Source organism: Coregonus clupeaformis, unplaced genomic scaffold, assembly GCF_020615455.1.
Source record: "Coregonus clupeaformis isolate EN_2021a unplaced genomic scaffold, ASM2061545v1 scaf0411, whole genome shotgun sequence".
Taxonomy (NCBI): Eukaryota; Metazoa; Chordata; class Actinopteri; order Salmoniformes; family Salmonidae; genus Coregonus; species Coregonus clupeaformis.
In genome coordinates, this window is record NW_025533866.1 from 328,350 (window position 1) to 346,304 (window position 17,955).

Consider the following 17,955-nt stretch of genomic DNA (forward strand, 5'->3'; position numbering starts at 1 on the left):
GAGGCAGTGGTCCCCTCCTCTCTCTCCCCAGAGAGACTCGTTTTAGAGGCAGTGGGCTCCTCCTCTCTCTCCCCAGAGTGACTCATTTTAGAGACACAGCTCACTCAGCTACAATAAGAAATAACAGAACAGTCAATATTTCTGAACAATGTTGAAGTATCATTAATAATGACAAGACTTTTACAGAGTTCACACAACAACGTCACCTGCTAAATGAAATTACCTCAATAACAGCATGTCAGTTAAATATAACAACCAGAACCGTTGTTTTTTTTTGTTCACTGTTCAGACCAGCAAATTTAAGTTCTGAACCGGTTCAAACCCCAAAAAAGTAACGGTTCATATTGTTCATTGCTGTTCCTTTTTTAAACCTCTGAAATCGATTTTTTCCTATTTTATTTAGCTCAACATTAAATGACTTGACCAATCAGCGCTGATAGAACAGCTTGCTGTGGAGCGGGCAAGCTATTTAAATGCATTGGACAGTGTAGTGACATTTAGCGTGAGGGGAAAGAGTGAGAGGAGGTTGGAGGAGGAGGCTTGGCATCTTGTTGTTATGACATGCATTATCTGAATTACGTCTACAGAATTATACCTACATTGGACCGGCGTCTATGAAGGAACTTTGAAGGTCTTTGAACTTCAGAGATTTGGTTTAACTAATGTTGGACCAGCGCTAGCTAGCTAGTTTCTGTGTGCAGAGCGACACCAGAATAAATTTAAAAAAAAGTCACCTTTTTGTAGTTAATAAATCCAATGTAAAACTTAATAACCATAGTATCCTTAACTAGCATTGAAAAAGTGAATTCATTTTCCTGTAATGAATTCTCTCTCCCTAATTTTTGAATCACGCTACAGTAGACTATGCACACTGGCATAGTTGCACACTGGCAAAGTTTTTCAGCTGGCAGGCAGACACTGGTAAAAAAATGCCTGGAATGCAAAATAACGTTACTAACTGGTTCCCGTGCTTTGAAAATAACGGTTTCGTTCTAATTCTGTTCCTCGAAGAATTGAAATTATTATTCCCTGAACCGGTTCCAACCGTTGTTGGTAACAACAAAACACTATTTATTTAAAAAAAAACAATATATTAATATCAGTGGTGGATCACTGGGGAACAAAATGCTGAGGGGAGGACGGCTCATAATAATGTCTGGAATGGAGTAAATGGAATGGCATCATGGTTTTCATCTGTTTGATTCCATCCATTGTACTCCATTCCATCCATTGTACTCCATTCCATCCATTGTAATCCATTCCATCCATTGTACTCCATTCCATCCATTGTACTCCATTCCATCCATTGTACTCCATTCCATCCATTGTACTCCATTCCATCCATTGTACTCCATTCCATCCATTGTACTCCATTCCATCCATTGTACTCCATTCCATCCATTATTATGACCAGTCCTCCCCTCAGCAGCCTCCACTGATGAATATGGTTTTTGAACACTAGAATTTGTTTACAAGCACAACTGATAATAACTACCTTCCCACTTGGTTATGAACACAGCATGATGTCCGATGTCCACCAGATGCATATGAGGTTTTGTTTTGCCGGATGTCAGCATTTTCCATACATGACGCACGTGCTTCGCTTTTAAACTCGCTAAAAGCTAGCTAGTTGGAGTCTGTGTGTGTACTTCCATTTGTACCACCGCACGGTAAAGCAACGCACAAGTTGAAAATATTTAATGCATGCAGAACGCAGCACAGCCTCGTGCGCCATCCCCAACGTAGCGTTACAGAACGCACCACAGCCTAGTGGGGCATCCCCAACGTAGCGTTACAGAACGCACCACAGCCTAGTGGGGCATCCCCAACGTAGCGTTACAGAACGCACCACAGCCTAGTGGGGCATCCCCAACATAGCGTTACAGAACGCACCACAGCCTAGTGGGGCATCCCCAACGTAGCGTTACAGAACGCACCACAGCCTAGTGGGGCATCCCCAACGTAGCGTTGTAGAACGCACCACAGCCTAGTGGGGCATCCCCAACGTAGCGTTACAGAACGCACCACAGCCTAGTGGGGCATCCCCAACGTAGCGTTACAGAACGCACCACAGCCTAGTGGGGCATCCCCAACGTAGCATTACAGAACGCACCACAGCCTAGTGGGGCATCCCCAACGTAGCGTTACAGAACGCACCACAGCCTAGTGGGGCATCCCCAACGTAGCGTTACAGAACGCACCACAGCCTAGTGGGGCATCCCCAACGTAGCGTTACAGAACGCACCACAGCCTAGTGGGGCATCCCCAACGTAGCGTTGCAGAACGCACCACAGCCTAGTGGGGCATCCCCAACGTAGCGTTACAGAACGCACCACAGCCTAGTGGGGCATCCCCAACGTAGCGTTACAGAACGCACCACAGCCTAGTGGGGCATCCCCAACGTAGCGTTACAGAACGCACCACAGCCTAGTGGGGCATCCCCAACGTAGCGTTACAGAACGCACCACAGCCTAGTGGGGCATCCCCAACGTAGCGTTACAGAACGGCCCACAGCCTAGTGGGGCATCCCCAACGTAGCGTTACAGAACGCACCACAGCCTAGTGGGGCATCCCCAACGTAGCGTTACAGAACGCACCACAGCCTAGTGGGGCATCCCCAACGTAGCGTTACAGAACGCACCACAGCCTAGTGGGGCATCCCCAACGTAGCGTTACAGAACGCAGCACAGCCTAGTGCGGCATCCCCAACGTAGCGTTACGGAAACGCACCACAGCCTAGTGGGGCATCCCCAACGTAGCGTTACGGAACGCACCACAGCCTAGTGGGGCATCCCCAACGTAGCGTTACAGAACGCACTACAGCCTAGTGGGGCATCCCCAACGTAGCGTTACAGAACGGCCCACAGCCTAGTGGGGCATCCCCAACGTAGCGTTACAGAACGCACCACAGCCTAGTGGGGCATCCCCAACGTAGCGTTACAGAACGCACCACAGCCTAGTGGGGGCATCCCCAACGTAGCGTTGCAGAACGCACCACAGCCTAGTGGGGCATCCCCAACGTAGCGTTACAGAACGCACCACAGCCTAGTGGGGCATCCCCAACGTAGTCGTTACAGAACGCACCACAGCCTAGTGGGGCATCCCCAACGTAGCGTTACAGAACGCACCACAGCCTAGTGGGGCATCCCCAACGTAGCGTTGCAGAACGCACCACAGCCTAGTGGGGCATCCCCAACGTAGCGTTACAGAACGCACCACAGCCTAGTGGGGCATCCCCAACGTAGCGTTACAGAACGCACCACAGCCTAGTGGGGCATCCCCAACGTAGCGTTACAGAACGGCCCACAGCCTAGTGGGGCATCCCCAACGTAGCGTTACAGAACGCACCACAGCCTAGTGGGGCATCCCCAACGTAGCGTTACAGAACGCACCACAGCCTAGTGGGGCATCCCCAACGTAGCGTTACAGAACGCACCACAGCCTAGTGGGGCATCCCCAACGTAGCGTTACAGAACGCAGCACAGCCTAGTGCGGCATCCCCAACGTAGCGTTACGGAACGCACCACAGCCTAGTGGGGCATCCCCAACGTAGCGTTACGGAACGCACCACAGCCTAGTGGGGCATCCCCAACGTAGCGTTACAGAACGCACCACAGCCTAGTGGGGCATCCCCAACGTAGCGTTACAGAACGCACCACAGCCTAGTGGGGCATCCCCAACGTAGCGTTACAGAACGCACCACAGCCTAGTGGGGCATCCCCAACGTAGCGTTACAGAACGCACCACAGCCTAGTGGGGCATCCCCAACGTAGCGTTACAGAACGCACCACAGCCTAGTGGGGCATCCCCAACGTAGCGTTACAGAACGCACCAGAGCCTAGTGGGGCATCCCCAACGTAGCGTTGCGAAACGCAAAGAGTTTGATCCATCTGGTGGACATGAGGCAAGTACGTTTGATTGTGGCTGAGCTGGGTCGTTTTCATTAGTGCACACTGTAGAAAACCGTGGCAAAACATTTTGCAACAAAAACTAGAGTTTCTATTAGACAAATTCAGGTAGGTCCCTCTCCGTTTTGGTCCGTTTACTGAAAAGGCCGACACCCACTGCTTGAGTTCACTTGAGGTGCGGTCAGATTATCTCAACCTGTACACTGGCTGGCGGGGTTTTCATCAAGACAAATGGTGTGTGCTGATGTAACAGTTCTGCTTCAGTCCCTCTCCGAGCCTCTACCTGGGCTCGAACCAGGGACCTTCTGCACACAATGACAACAGTCACCCTCGAAGCATCGTTACCCATCGCTCCACAAAAGCCGCGGCCCTTGCAGAGCAAAGGGAAACAACTACTTCAAGGTCTCAGAGCGAGTGACGTTACCGATTGAAAACGCTACTAGCGTGCACCGCTAACTAGCTAGCCGTTTAGCACCGGTTACACTGACAATCATTGAACCCATTGGCTCACGTTAAATCATGTGCACATGAAGTGAGCAAAAACGGACCACAGCCTTTCCGATCTGTGTAACCAGAAAGCTGCTCTCAACCTAAACTAAATACATTTTATTTAGCCCTACATTTAAACTACTGGTAGTTCATTTCCCTTTTGTTGCATATCACTTTTACTTTGCCAACGTGACAAGAGACTTTATTTTATTTTACTGTCCATAGTCACAAACAATTAAGACCGCCCAATCTGTTATTTGATTTTAAAAGGATACCCCTTAACTGACTCCATAACAACAGCTAGTCTACCTGGTTGGATCCCCATTAGCTGACTCCATAACAACAGCTAGTCTACCTGGTTGGATCCCCATTAGCTGACTCCATAACAACAGCTAGTCTACCTGGTTGGATCCCCATTAGCTGACTCCATAATAACAGCTAGTCTACCTGGTTGGATCCCCATTAGCTGACTCCATAACAACAGCTAGTCTACCTGGTTGGATCCCCATTAGCTGACTCCATAACAACAGCTAGTCTACCTGGTTGGATCCCCATTAGCTGACTCCATAACAACAGCTAGTCTACCTGGTTGGATCCCCATTAGCTGACTCCATAACAACAGCTAGTCTACCTGGTTGGATCCCCATTAACTGACTCCATAACAACAGCTAGTCTACCTGGTTGGATCCCCATTAGCTGACTTCATAACAACAGCTAGTCAACCTGGGGTCCACACACGACTAAAAATACCTTTCAGACCAACAGCTTTACAGTTTACATTTAACCCTCCCGTTGTCCTAGGGTCAAAATGACCCGCCACTGTGTTGAACCAACTTTATTTAATTTTTATATTTTTTGGATCATTTGTGAGAAGGAGGCAGTGATACATATTCTTTAAAGTCTCACTGCCTCCTTCTCACAAATGATCCCCAAAATATAAAAATTAAATAAAGTTGGTTCAACACAGTGGCGGGTCATTTTGACCCTAGGACAACGGGAGGGTTAAGACAGTAGGCATTACAAACATGTAACAATTAGACATTACAGACAGTTAAAATAGCTGACAGGTATTTATTCCTAAATAATCCAACCCTTTAAGAGAATGCAGCATACACACCATGTTTCTTATTCTGTCTTAGAAATAGCCTACAAGGGCTACGTTTAGACAGACCAATCAGGTCAGCACGGAAAAAGATCTGATGTGATTGGTCAAAAGATCAGAAGAATTGGGCAGCCAAGGTGAAACACATTTCTTTGTTATGCAGGAAAATGTCCAATGGTGATAATAATATTGTACGTTTAATTTGTTAAAATATTGAACCTGAGCTTGGGTGTATTCATTAGTACACACTGTAGCCAACCGTAGCAAAACGTTTTGCAAAGAAAACAAGCGTTTCTATTTGTTTCGTTCCATTTAGTGAATAGACCCATGCAGTGCTAACACTGACCGAGCTTCAGTTCACTTGGTTTATCTTGCCCGTCGCACCGGGGTTTGCATTAAGAGGAAACGTGTTCTGACAATCATTGAACCCGTGGCTCACGATGCGCAACAGAGCACCGGCTAAGTTAAATCAAGCGCACCTGAAGGGTCGTCACTAGTTACCACAGCCACAAAGCCTCCAATCAGATGAGTGTTATGACGCGTATGCGGACCGACTTGCAGGGGCAGACGAGAGACATGCATTTCTTTAATCCCGTGATCCATAATTTATTTTATTTTATTAGCTGTAATAAAACCAACCGTTCTAAATGTAAAGTGGTAATCGGATGTCTTATTCAAACTCAGCTTGCAAGCTTACGATGATGTTTGCCCTCACTCATAGTTACTTGTCTTCACCCAAAATAGGTTTACTCCAATATCTGCATTGTTTTTAAAACGGCACGTAGACAAACAAATTGACACACCTTGATTTCAGATTTTTATTTTCAAAATTCACAAGTAAAACGTGCACAGTTTCACGGAAATTTCAAGTTTTGAAATTGGCTGATTTTTTTGGCTGATTTAAGACTTTGACTTCAACACTGTTACTTTATTTGGCACTACCTATACCAATTTATTCATTTTATATATTTAACATCTTGAGTTGAGAAAACATGTTTTTATTAAGTTGAACTCTTTGACAGAATGTTAACATTAGGTGGAGTAAAGGTTACACTCCTCAAAAAGGTCCTCAATTGGTGGAACAACCATCACAGGCTATCCTCCTCCCTTCTTCCCTAGGGTCCCTGATAAGGTACACAAATATCTATATACACATAAAAATATGTGAACACCCCTTCAAATTAGTGGATTCGTCCATTTCAGCAACACAATCTCCATAGACAAACATTGGTAGTAGAATGGCCTTACTGAAGAGCTCAGTGACTTTCAACGTGGCACCATCATAGGATGCCACCTTTCCAACAAGTCAGTTTCAGCCCTGCTAGAGCTGCCCCTTTCAACTGTAAGTGCTGTAATTGTTAAGTGGATAACGTCTAGGAGCAACAACGGCTCAGCCGCGAAGTGGTAGGCCACACAAGCTCACAGAACAGGGCCGCCGATTGCTGTAGCGCGTAAAGATTGTCTGTCCTCGGTTGCAACACTCACTACCGAGTTCCAAACTGCCTCTGGAAGCAATGTCAGCACAATAACTGTTAGTCGGGAGCTTAATGAAATGGGTTTCCATGCCCGAGCAGCCGCACACAATCCTAAGATCACCATGCGCAATGCCAAGCATCGGCTGGAGTGGTGTAAAGCTCACCGCCATTGGACTCTGGAGCAGTAAAAAAATGTACTCTGGAGTGATGAATCACGCTTCCCCATCTGGCAGTCCGACGGACTAATCTGTGTTTGGCAGATGCCATGAGAACGCTACCTGCCCGATTGCATAGTGCCAACTGTAAAGATTGGTGGAGGAGGAACAATGGTCTGGGGCTGTTTTTCATGGTTCGGCTAGGCCCCTTAGTTCCAGTGAAGGGAAATCTTAACGCTACAGCATACAATGACATTCTAGAAAATTCTGTGCTTTCAACTTTATGGCAACAGTTTGGGGAAGGCCCTTTCCTGTTTCAGCATGACAGTGCCCCTGTGCACAAAGCGAGGTACATACAGAAATGGTTTGTCGAGATCAGTGTGGAAGAACTTGACCGGCCTGCACAGAGCCCTGACCTCAACCCCATCGAACAACTTTGGGATGAATTGGAACGCCGACTGCAAGCCAGGCCTAATCGCCCAACATCAGTGCCCGACCTCACTAATGCTTGTGGCTGAATGGAAGCAAGTCCCTGCAGCAATGTTCCAACATCTAGTGGAAAGCCTTCCCAGAAGAGTGGAGGCTGTTATAGCAGCCAAGGGGGGACCAAATCCATATTAATGCCCATGATTTTGGAATGAGATGTTCGACAAACAAGTGTCCACATACTTTTGGTCATGGTCAAAATACTAAAATGGCGCCGACAGATATGGCATCTCTGTTTCTAGCTACTAAGCAACTTTGCAGTATTTTGTTTTTTTGTGTGTTCTTTTTTACATTATAGCCCAGAAAACGTTGTCTTGTTACATACAGCCAGAAATAACTTTTGGATATCAGAGCAGCGGTAACTCACCGGCATTACGACCAGGAATATGATTTTCCCGAATTTGGTCCTTTGTTCCTACCCCCCAGGGCAATTGAACTGATTATAGAGGCTGATCCAAAACGCCGCCGGCGGAGAAGAGGTATTTGGAGTGGACTTCTAGTCCGACTCAGGAGGCGTGCACATTATCCACAGCTTCCGAGTATATTACTCGCTAAATGTGAGGGCGAGAATCTCCTTCCAGAGAGACATCAGGGACTGTAACATACTCTGTTTCACAGAAACATGTCTCTCTCGGGATATACGGTCTTCGTCCATACAGCCAGCTGGGTTCTCAGTTCATCGCGCAGACAGGAATAAAGAACTCTCCGGGAAGAAGAAAAGCGGGGGTGTATGTTTCATGATTAACTACTCATGGTGTGATTGTGATAATGAACAGAAACTCAAGTCCATTTGTTCACCCGACCTAGAATACCTCACAATCAAATGCAGACAGTATTCCCTCCCAAGAGAATTCTCTTCGGTTATAGTGACAGCCGTGTATATTCCCCCTCAAGCCGATAACACAACGGCCCTCAAGGAACTACACTGAACTCTATGCAAATTGGAAACCACACATTTATTGTAGCTGGGGATTTTAACAAAGCAAATTTGAGGAAAACGCTACCGAAGTTCTACCAACACATTGACTGTATTACTCACTCTGAGAAAACATTGGACCATTGCTATTCAACCTTTCGAAATGCCTACAAGGCCCTCCCCCGCCCTCCTTTCGGCCATTCTGATCACGACTCCATTTTGCTCCTCCCTTACTATAGGCAGAAACTCAAACAGGAAATACCCGTGCTAAGGTCTATTCAACACTGGTCTAACCAATCGGAATCCATGCTTCAAGATTGTTTTGATCACGAGGACTGGGATATGTTCCGGGTAGCCTCCGAGAATAACATAGACAAATACAAGGATACGGTGACTGAGTTCATCAGGAAGTGTATAGGTGATGTTGTACCCACCGTGACTATTAAAACCTACCCAAACCAGAAAACGTGGATAGATGGCAGCAAGACTGAAAGCGCGAACCACCACATTTAACCATGGCAAGGTGACTGGGAATATAGCTGAATACAAACAGTGTAGTTATTACCTCCGTAAGGCAATCAAACAGGCAAAACGTCAGTACAGAGACAAAGTGGCGTTACAATTCAACGGCTCAGACACAAGACGTATGTGGCAGGGTCTACAGACAATCACAGACTACAAAGGGAAAACCAGCCACGTCGCGGACACCAACGTCTTGCTTCCGGACAAGCTAAACACCTTCTTCGCCTGCTTTGAGGATAACACAGTGCCACCGATACGGCCTGCTACCAAGGACTGTGGGCTCTCCTTCTCCGTGGCCAATGTGAGTAAGACATTTAAGCGTATTAACCCTCGCAAGGCGGCTGGCCCAGACGGCATCCCTAGCCGCATCATCAGAGCATGCGCAGACCAGCTGGCTGGAGGCATATTCAATCTCTCCCTATCCCAGTCTGCTGTCTCCACTTGCTTCAAGATGTCCACTATTGTTCCTGTACCCAAGAAAGCAAAGGTAACTGAACTAAATTACTGTCGCCCCGTAGCACTCACTTCTGTCATCATGAAGTATTTTGAGAGGCTAGTTAAGGATCATATCACCTCTACCTGACACCCTAGACCAGGCCTGGGCAATTATTTTCCATGGAGGGCCACATTAGAATATATTTTTGCCAGAATCATATTACAGGATTATACATCATGTGTATGACTGTGTTGACAGATATATCTACTGTAAATCGCATCCAGATATGCTACTTATTTTACTTTTTAACATGCACAGAAATAAACCACATCCATGTTCTCCTTTTGGTAGGTATTTTCATTATTAAACATGTAATGAACTACACTGTGCATTCAGTACCACGGACAGAACTCTTGTTAACGGGAATGCACAAAAACACAAGAAAGAGAGAGAGCTCAACATTACATTTAAACTACTCAATCAGTGTGAGGAGTGAAGTCTCTGATGGGCATTGACTAGAGCAGTGAAGTCAGGTACAGTTTGACGTCGCTATGCGCAGGATTGCTGATAGGTGGGAGTCAGTAAGAGATGATCTGTGCCTTGACTTGTTATATTTCATCACTGAAAATGTCTGTTCACATACACCACCGTTCAAAAGTTTGGGGTCACTTAGAAATTCTTGTTTTCGACAGAAAAGCGATTTTTTTGTCCATTAAAATAACATCAAATTTATCAGAAATACAGTGTAGACATTGTTAATGTTGTAAATGGCTATTGTAGCTGGAAACGGCTGATTTTTAATGGAATATCTACATAGGCCCATTATCAGCAACCATCCGTCCTGTGTTCCAATTGCACGTTGTGTTTGCTAATCCAAGTTTATCATTTTAAAAGGCTAATTGATCATTACAAAACCCTTTTGCAATTATATTAGCAAAGAAGCAATAAAACGGGCCTTCTTGAGACTAGTTGAGTATCTGGAGCATCAGAAATTGTGGGTTCGATTACAGGCTCAAAATGGCCAGAAACAAATAACTTTCTTCTGAAACTCGACAGTCTATTCTTGTTCTGAGAAATGAAGGATATTCCATGTGAGACATTGCCAAGAAACTGAAGATCTCGTACAACACTGTGTACTACTTCCTTCACAGAACAGCGCAAACTGTCTCTAACCAGAATAGAAAGAGGAGTGGGAGGCCCCGGTGCACAACTGAGCAAGAGGATAAATACATTAGAGTGTCTAGTTTGAGAAACAGACACCTCACAGGTCCTCAACTGGCAGATTCATTAAATAGTACCCGCAAAACACCAGTCTCAACTACAAACAGTGAAGAGGCGACTCCGGGATGCTAACCTTCTAGGCTTTTCTTTTTATTGGCCAGTCTGAGATATGGCTTTTTCTTTGCAACTCTGCCTAGAAGGTAAGCATCCCGGAGTCGCCTCTTCACTGTTGACGTTGAGACTGGTGTTTTGCGGGTACTATTTAATGAAGCTGCCAGTTGAGGACCTGTGAAGCGTCTGTTTCTCAAACTAGACACTCTAATATATTTGTCCTCTTGCTCAGTTGTGCACCGGGGCCTCCCACTCCTCTTTCTATTCTGGCCAGTTTGCGCTGTTCTGTGAAAGGAGTAGTACACAGCGTTGTACGAGATCTTCAGTTTCTTGACAATTTCTCACATGGAATAGCCTTCATTTCTCAAAACAAGAATAGACTGACTAGTTTCAGAAGAAAGTTATTTGTTTCTGGCCATTCATGAGGGCCATGATGTCCACTGTGAAGGTAAAATCAGCCAACCATTCTTTATCTTGCAGTTGAGGGAAATTTGCATTTGCAAATAACTCAGGTCCCACACCCTTTTAAGCACCTTCCCCAAACTCAGCCATCTCACGTTTGTGTGGTAGGGGAGATCTGCATGACCCGACTCTGTCTCTTCCAACAGGGAGACAAACTGCCTGTGGTTTAAAGATTTTGCTCTTATGAAGTTTACCACTTTAGTGACTGTATCCACAACATGGCTCATTTTGCAATGCAATGCAGGAAAATAATTTTCTGATCTGGGTTCAGCTCAGCTACTTGATCTTGTATCCTTTTCAAAGGGCCAACATTTTTTCCTGTCAAGTTTGGGCACCCATCAGTGGTCACACTGGATAACTTTTCAAAACTTAGTCCCAGCTTTGCCACACACTTATTAACCTCCTCCAATAAATATTTCCCTGTGGTTGTGACTGCACTGAAGCAAGCTCCTCTGTAATTTCAAAGTCTGGAGTTATGCCTCGTAAGAATATCCACGACTGCGCCGGGTCACGGGCATCACTGCTCTCATCCAGGGCCAAGGAGAAATAGGTGAAATCCTTTACCTTGTCTTTCAAATGTTGTTCCATATTCTCTGCGATGTCCTCAACACGCCGTGTCACTGTTCGTCTTGACTGGGAAACATTTTCAAACAGCTCTTTCTTGTCGGGGCAAAGTATTGCTGCAGAGGCAATTAAACATTCTTTAAGGAATTCTCCCTCAGCGAATGGCTTGCTATGTTTAGCTATTTTGTGGGACAGTACATAGCTAGCTCTCGCAATTCCGTCGTTTGCTGAATGCAGTTTTGTGAAAAGTCCTTGCTGCTTTTGCAACTGAGAAAGCAACTCTTTCAATGCACTTGCCCTCTGCTCAGAAGACATATTCCTATATTTCTCTGCATGCTTCGTCTGGAAATGTCGGGACAAGTTGTAGTCTTTCAAGACAGCGATGCTCTCTTTGCACACAGCTTTCCCTGATACCTCAATAAAGAAATATTTCGATGTCCACTCTCGCTGGAACACCCTACATTCATTGTCTACCTACCTTTTCTTTGAAAAACTAATTTTTGCACAATTTCTAGCTAGCTACTATTTGTAACTGTGACGTGTGTGTCAGCCTGTCAGTCACTGTCTTTCCTCGTGCTGTTATTTATACGTGCCTTCAAAATAAAATGTCCCACTAGCGGTGGGAGTTAAATCATTACAAAGGCGAGTATTCATTGGGCTTTTAATTTGAATAACAAATACGATTTTCTAAACTTTACTATCGCAAATTCTTCATGTGATCTAAGCATGAATCCATGGGGCCATATTGAACCAGGCCTGCCCTAGACACACTTCAATTTGCTTACCGCCCCAATAGATCCACAGACGATGCAATCGCCATCGCACTGCACACTGTCCTATCCCATCTGGACAAGAGGAATACCTATGTAAGAATGCTGTTCATTCACTATAGCTCAGCATTCAACACCACAGTACCCTCCAAGCTCATCATTAAGCTCGGGCCCTGAGTCTGAACCCCGCCCTGTGCAACTGGGTCCTGGACTTCCTGACGGACCACCCCATGGTGGTGAACGTAGGAAACAACACCTCCACTTTGCTGATCCTCAACACAGGGGCCCCACAAGGGTGAGCACTCAGCCCCCTCCTGTTCTCCCTGTTCACCCACAACTGCGTGGCCACGCACGCCTCCGACTCAATCATCAAGTTTGCTGACGACACAACAGTAGTAGGCCTGATTAACAACAATGACGAGACAGCCTACAGGGAAGAGGTGAGGGCTCTGGGAGTGTGGTGCCAGGAAAATAACCTCTCACTCAACTTCAACAAAAAACAAAGGAGCTGATCGTGGACTTCAGGAAAAAGCAGAGGGAGCACGCCCCTATCCACTTCGACGGGGCCGCAGTGGAGAAGGTGGGAAGCTTAAAGTTCCTTTGCGTACACATCACTGACCATCTGAAATGGTCCACCCACACAGACAGTGTGGTGAAGAAGGCGCAATAGCCTCAGGAGGCTCAAGAAATTTGGCTTGGCACCCAAGACCCTCACAAACTTTTACAATTGAGAGCATCCTGTCGGGCTGTATCACCGCCTGGTACGGCAACTCCACCGCCCGCAACCGCAGGTCTGCCCAACGCATCACCGGGGGCAAACTACCTGCCCTCCAGGACACCTACAGCACCCGATGTCACAGGAAGGCCCAAAAGATCATCAAGGACATCAACCACCCGAGCCACGGCCTGTTCACCCTGCTATCATCCAGAAGGCGAGGTCAGTACAGGTGCATCAAAATTGGGACCGAGAGACTGAAAAACTGCTTCTATCTCAAGGCCATCAGACAGTTAAACAGCCATCACTAGGCAACCCTGCACCTTAGAGGGGTTGCGTAACATTTTATTTAACTTTTGTTTTACTAGGCAAGTCAGTTAAGAACAAATTCTTATTTACAATGACGGCCTATCGCAGCCAAACCCTCCTCTAACCCGGATGACACTGGGCCAATTGTGCGCCCCCCTATAGGACTCCCGATCATGGCCGGATGCGATGCAGCCCGGGATCGAACCAGGGTCTGTAGTGACGCCTCTAGCACTGAGATGCAGTGCCTTAGAACACTAGCCACTTTAATAATGTTTACATATTTTGCATTACTCATCTCATATGTATATACTGTATTATATTCTATTGTATTTTAGTCTATGCCACTCCGACATTGCTCGTCCTAATATATATGTGTTAATACTATTGTAATTATTTTGCACTATAGCCTATTTATTGCCTTACCTCCATAACTTGCTACATTTGCACACACTGTATATATATTTTCTGTTGTATTTTTGACTTTATGTTTTTTACCCCATATGTAACTCTGTGTTGTTTTTATTGCACTGCTTTGCTTTATCTTGGCCAGGTCGCAGTTGTAAATGAGAACCTGTTCTCAACTGGCTTACCTGGTTAAATAAAGGTGAAATAAATAAAAATAAAAAAAATATATATATATATTTCTTAATTCCGTTCTTCTACTTTTAGATTTGTGTGTATTGTTGTGAATTGTTAGATACTACTGCACTGTTGGAGATAGAAACACAAGCATTTCGCTACACCCGCAATAGCATCTGCTAAATATGTGTACGTGACCAATAAAATTTGATGTAGTGTATCTCACGCCACACTATGTTTGGCAAACAGTTTTTCGCATGCAGTCCGTCCTTACCTGTGAAAGAGTGCGACGACCTTTTGGTCCATGGCCTTCTCAGTTTCTCTCTTCCTTGGAAAAACGTACTTACTTAGTTCTTGTCTTTACCCTGGTGGCATTCAATGTCTTCCTGCCCACAACTTGAAAGAGAGACGTGTACTCTCTCAACTGAGTTTTTTCCCCTGCCAAAGGCTGTTGAATATCAAGAATATGATATGACTATTAGAATGAAAGGATTGTTGGGAAACACGTTAATCTATCAAATAGAATAACTCCTCTGTGCTTGGAATGGAATCCATTATGCTAGCTAGCTCATGTTAGATGAGAATAGCAAAAGTTAAATACTAGTTATCTAAAAAAGAAAAACGTCAACTTACCCTTTTGCCCAAAACTGTAGTATTTTCCTAATGTTATGAATTTTAGTGACGTTGCCAATTGTTGTTCCCGAATGTATTTCGTTTTTTGGTCCTCAAAACTTGAACTCGAGATATACCAGTTGGAGAACGCAGCGTTTCCCGCCACTATATGTTTGGTCGGGTGAGCGGGCTTTCTGCGCCAGCATACGCGTCATCACACTCCCTCATTTGATTGGTCGAGTAAGTGGATAATTGCCACGTGTTGCGTAGGCCGCCCAGAGTGGCTCGCTTGTGGGCGTGCTGGCAGCATATAGCAGCATGTTCGATTGTGCGTCAAGAATTCAGCATAGCAAGTTTGTATGAAGGTGTGGTTATTAAATAGGTAAATAGTAGTAGTATGCTCTAAAACGCTTTGGTGACAAACTGAACTTTGCTGCCCTGTTTCCAATCGTCCACATGGCTGGGAGAATCTATTCAAGTAAGTAAATACATTTCGAAAATGTAAAAAAAAAAACGATGAATTATTAGCTAACTAGCTAAATTACAGTACAGGCTAACTCAAATGAGCTGCTAACGTAGCTAGCTAGTTATCTAGCCAACTTACATACTGTATATTTTTTACATTTTTAGTCATTTAGCAGACGCTCTTATCCAGAGCGACTTACAGTTAGTGAATACATTTTTTTTTTTATACTGGCCCCCCGTGGGAATCAAACCCACAACCCTGGCGTTGCAAACGCCATGCTCTACCAACTGAGCTACATCCCTGCCGGCCGTTCCCTCCCCTACCCTGGACGACGCTGGACCAATTGTGCGCCGCCCATGAGTCTCCCGGTCGCGGCCGGCTGCGACAGAGCCTGGATTCGAACCAGGATCTCTAGTGGCACAGTTAGACCACTGCGCCACTCAGGAGTATAGATAGGTAGCTGGTGATATTTAATTCACTTAGTTAGCTAACTTCAAATTAGCTAGCTTCCTTGATGCAACAGCCATGGAGGTGGGTGAAAGCATAGCAGCCCCATCTGTCAAAGTGAGAGAGTAGGCTGTTCTGGAGAGGGCAGGTTCTGTTGTGTAGTTCCAGTCCCTAGAAGTGAGGACGGAGATAATAGTAACATAATATTTAGTGCGGTCTAATTTTAGTATAGTGAAGTCTGTTTCTTGTGAGGTTTTCTGTCCTCAGGTACAGAGAGCAGTGAAAGCCTGTCTGCAGATGAAGAGGTCCCGATGAAGAGCAGTGGTTCTCTGTCGTGGTCCTGGGGACTCGAAGGGGGTGCACGTTTTTTGCCTTAGCACTACACAGCTGGTTCAAATGATCAACTCATCATCAAGCTTCAAGTGGTATTTATTTATTCATTTGTGATGCTATCCTTGATATGATCCTGCTATTCTCACGTTACACATGCATCTATCAATCCAATGTTATTATGATTTGTTATAAGGGATATGATACTTTAGTAATCCACAATGACCTGGTGATGTAAAAAGTATAATAATGGCATTATCTTCCATATTCCTACAGATAACTTGTAACTGGAGATTCCTTCAAAACGATTGCCTACAGTTACTGTGTAGGGCACTGCAAGGTTGGGTGACCAGGGCCAACTGGGACTGCCTCCTGGGGGAATTCAGGCCTGTGTGTGAAGGCTTCCTGTGTCCTGCATAACTTTCATGAGGATGGACGCGAGGACCAGGAGGGGGTCTGCAGCTCGCCACCGTGTGCCAGAGGAGAGGTCTGCTGCTCTGCAGGATGTTTCCAGGATGGGGGCCAACAACGCAGCATGAGAGGCAATCCGTGTGCGGGAGATCTTCACCTCCTACTTCTTCGAAGGGTGCTGTTCCCTGGCAACACCATAGACTACACTATGCACAACCAAAGGCTCTTTTAAGAGCCATCCACATTGCAATAAGAGTATTCTTCCATTTACTTAGCTTCGTTAACTGCAGTTATTCAATTCCCAGTTTCTCTCCAGTTGATTTCTACTTCTCAGGTGAGGGTGCTGTTTAGGTAAGGGTGTGACGTCTGTACAAAAACAAAACAGCCTATTTTAAGTCCCCCATATTGAAAGAATTTAGAACAATTAGACACCCTATAACCCACACACTCATGTATCAATTTGATTGATGGATTGTGTTGTGCAGTAAGCAGGCTCAGGTGTATAACTGTGGCTCCTTCCACCTTCAAAGAATCGCAAAAGAGGACCAACCATGGCGAATTTATATAACTGCGCTATATTGTTTGTCCTCGTGTGTCTGTGAATGTTTTCCAGTATAAAGTACTCTGCAGCCACTTAGTGTGGACACCAGGTGAGGCCACACACAGAGATTCCTGTTGAACATTGTCTCTTTAACTACCTTATTTTCTCAATAAGTCTCTCTCCTTCACTTCATCCTTCTCCCCCCTTCTCCCTAAATCCTCTAGGTTATATCAGCTGTGTTGGTGAACCCCTCCCGCATCTGAACTGGCTGACACAGAGGGCACAGCATGATCAGAGGTGGGAGGTCACTTGGTCGGGTCAACAGGAAGTATTATTAAAGAGATGCTTTACATTGAAATAGAGATATAGATGTAGTAGTCCCAGAGTTAATGATACAAGGTCAGTTATGCATTTCACCTCCTGATGATTAAAGATGACGGTGTTAGAATAAAATTTTAAAAACACAAGGCGTAAACATGCTATCTCTCTCTCCATCTGTCTCTCGTCTGCAGGTATGTTTTGATGTGAGAGAGGATCCCAACCCCTAGTCCCGTCATCGCCACCTCACCCGCTCTTAAGATCACCTTCTGGCCGACTGGGGGCCCAAGGCTGTTAGGAGACACCGCTAGAGACACTATTATGGAATTGTGATGAACTGAGAGAATATTAGCACTGTAATTCATTAATCATATGCTGTCTTCCCTAGTAGCACTGTAATTCATTAATCATATGCTGTCTTCCCTAGTAGCACTGTAATTCATTAATCATATGCTGTCTTCCCTAGTAGCACTGTAATTCATTAATCATATGCTGTCTTCCCTAGTAGCACTGTAATTCATTAATCATATGCTGTCTTCCCTAGTAGCACTGTAGTTCATTAATCATATGCTGTCTTCCCTAGTAGCACTGTAATTCATTAATCATATGC

The 17,955-nt window shown here is 45.3% G+C and overlaps 2 long non-coding RNA genes across 2 annotated transcripts; one reads left to right on the forward strand and one right to left on the reverse strand.

The window, feature by feature from the left end:
- Positions 1–4: 4 nt before the first annotated feature.
- On the reverse strand, positions 5–14,986 carry LOC121560595. Its single transcript, XR_005999029.2, has 3 exons — positions 14,854–14,986; positions 14,495–14,668; positions 5–108 (listed from the first exon to the last, which is right to left on the reverse strand). It is a non-coding gene; the product is annotated as an uncharacterized LOC121560595 (long non-coding RNA).
- Positions 14,987–15,716: 730 nt separating this feature from the next.
- LOC121560589 lies at positions 15,717–17,711 on the forward strand. Its single transcript, XR_005999027.2, has 3 exons — positions 15,717–16,170; positions 16,352–17,324; positions 17,540–17,711. It is a non-coding gene; the product is annotated as an uncharacterized LOC121560589 (long non-coding RNA).
- The last annotated feature ends 244 nt before the right edge of the window (positions 17,712–17,955 follow it).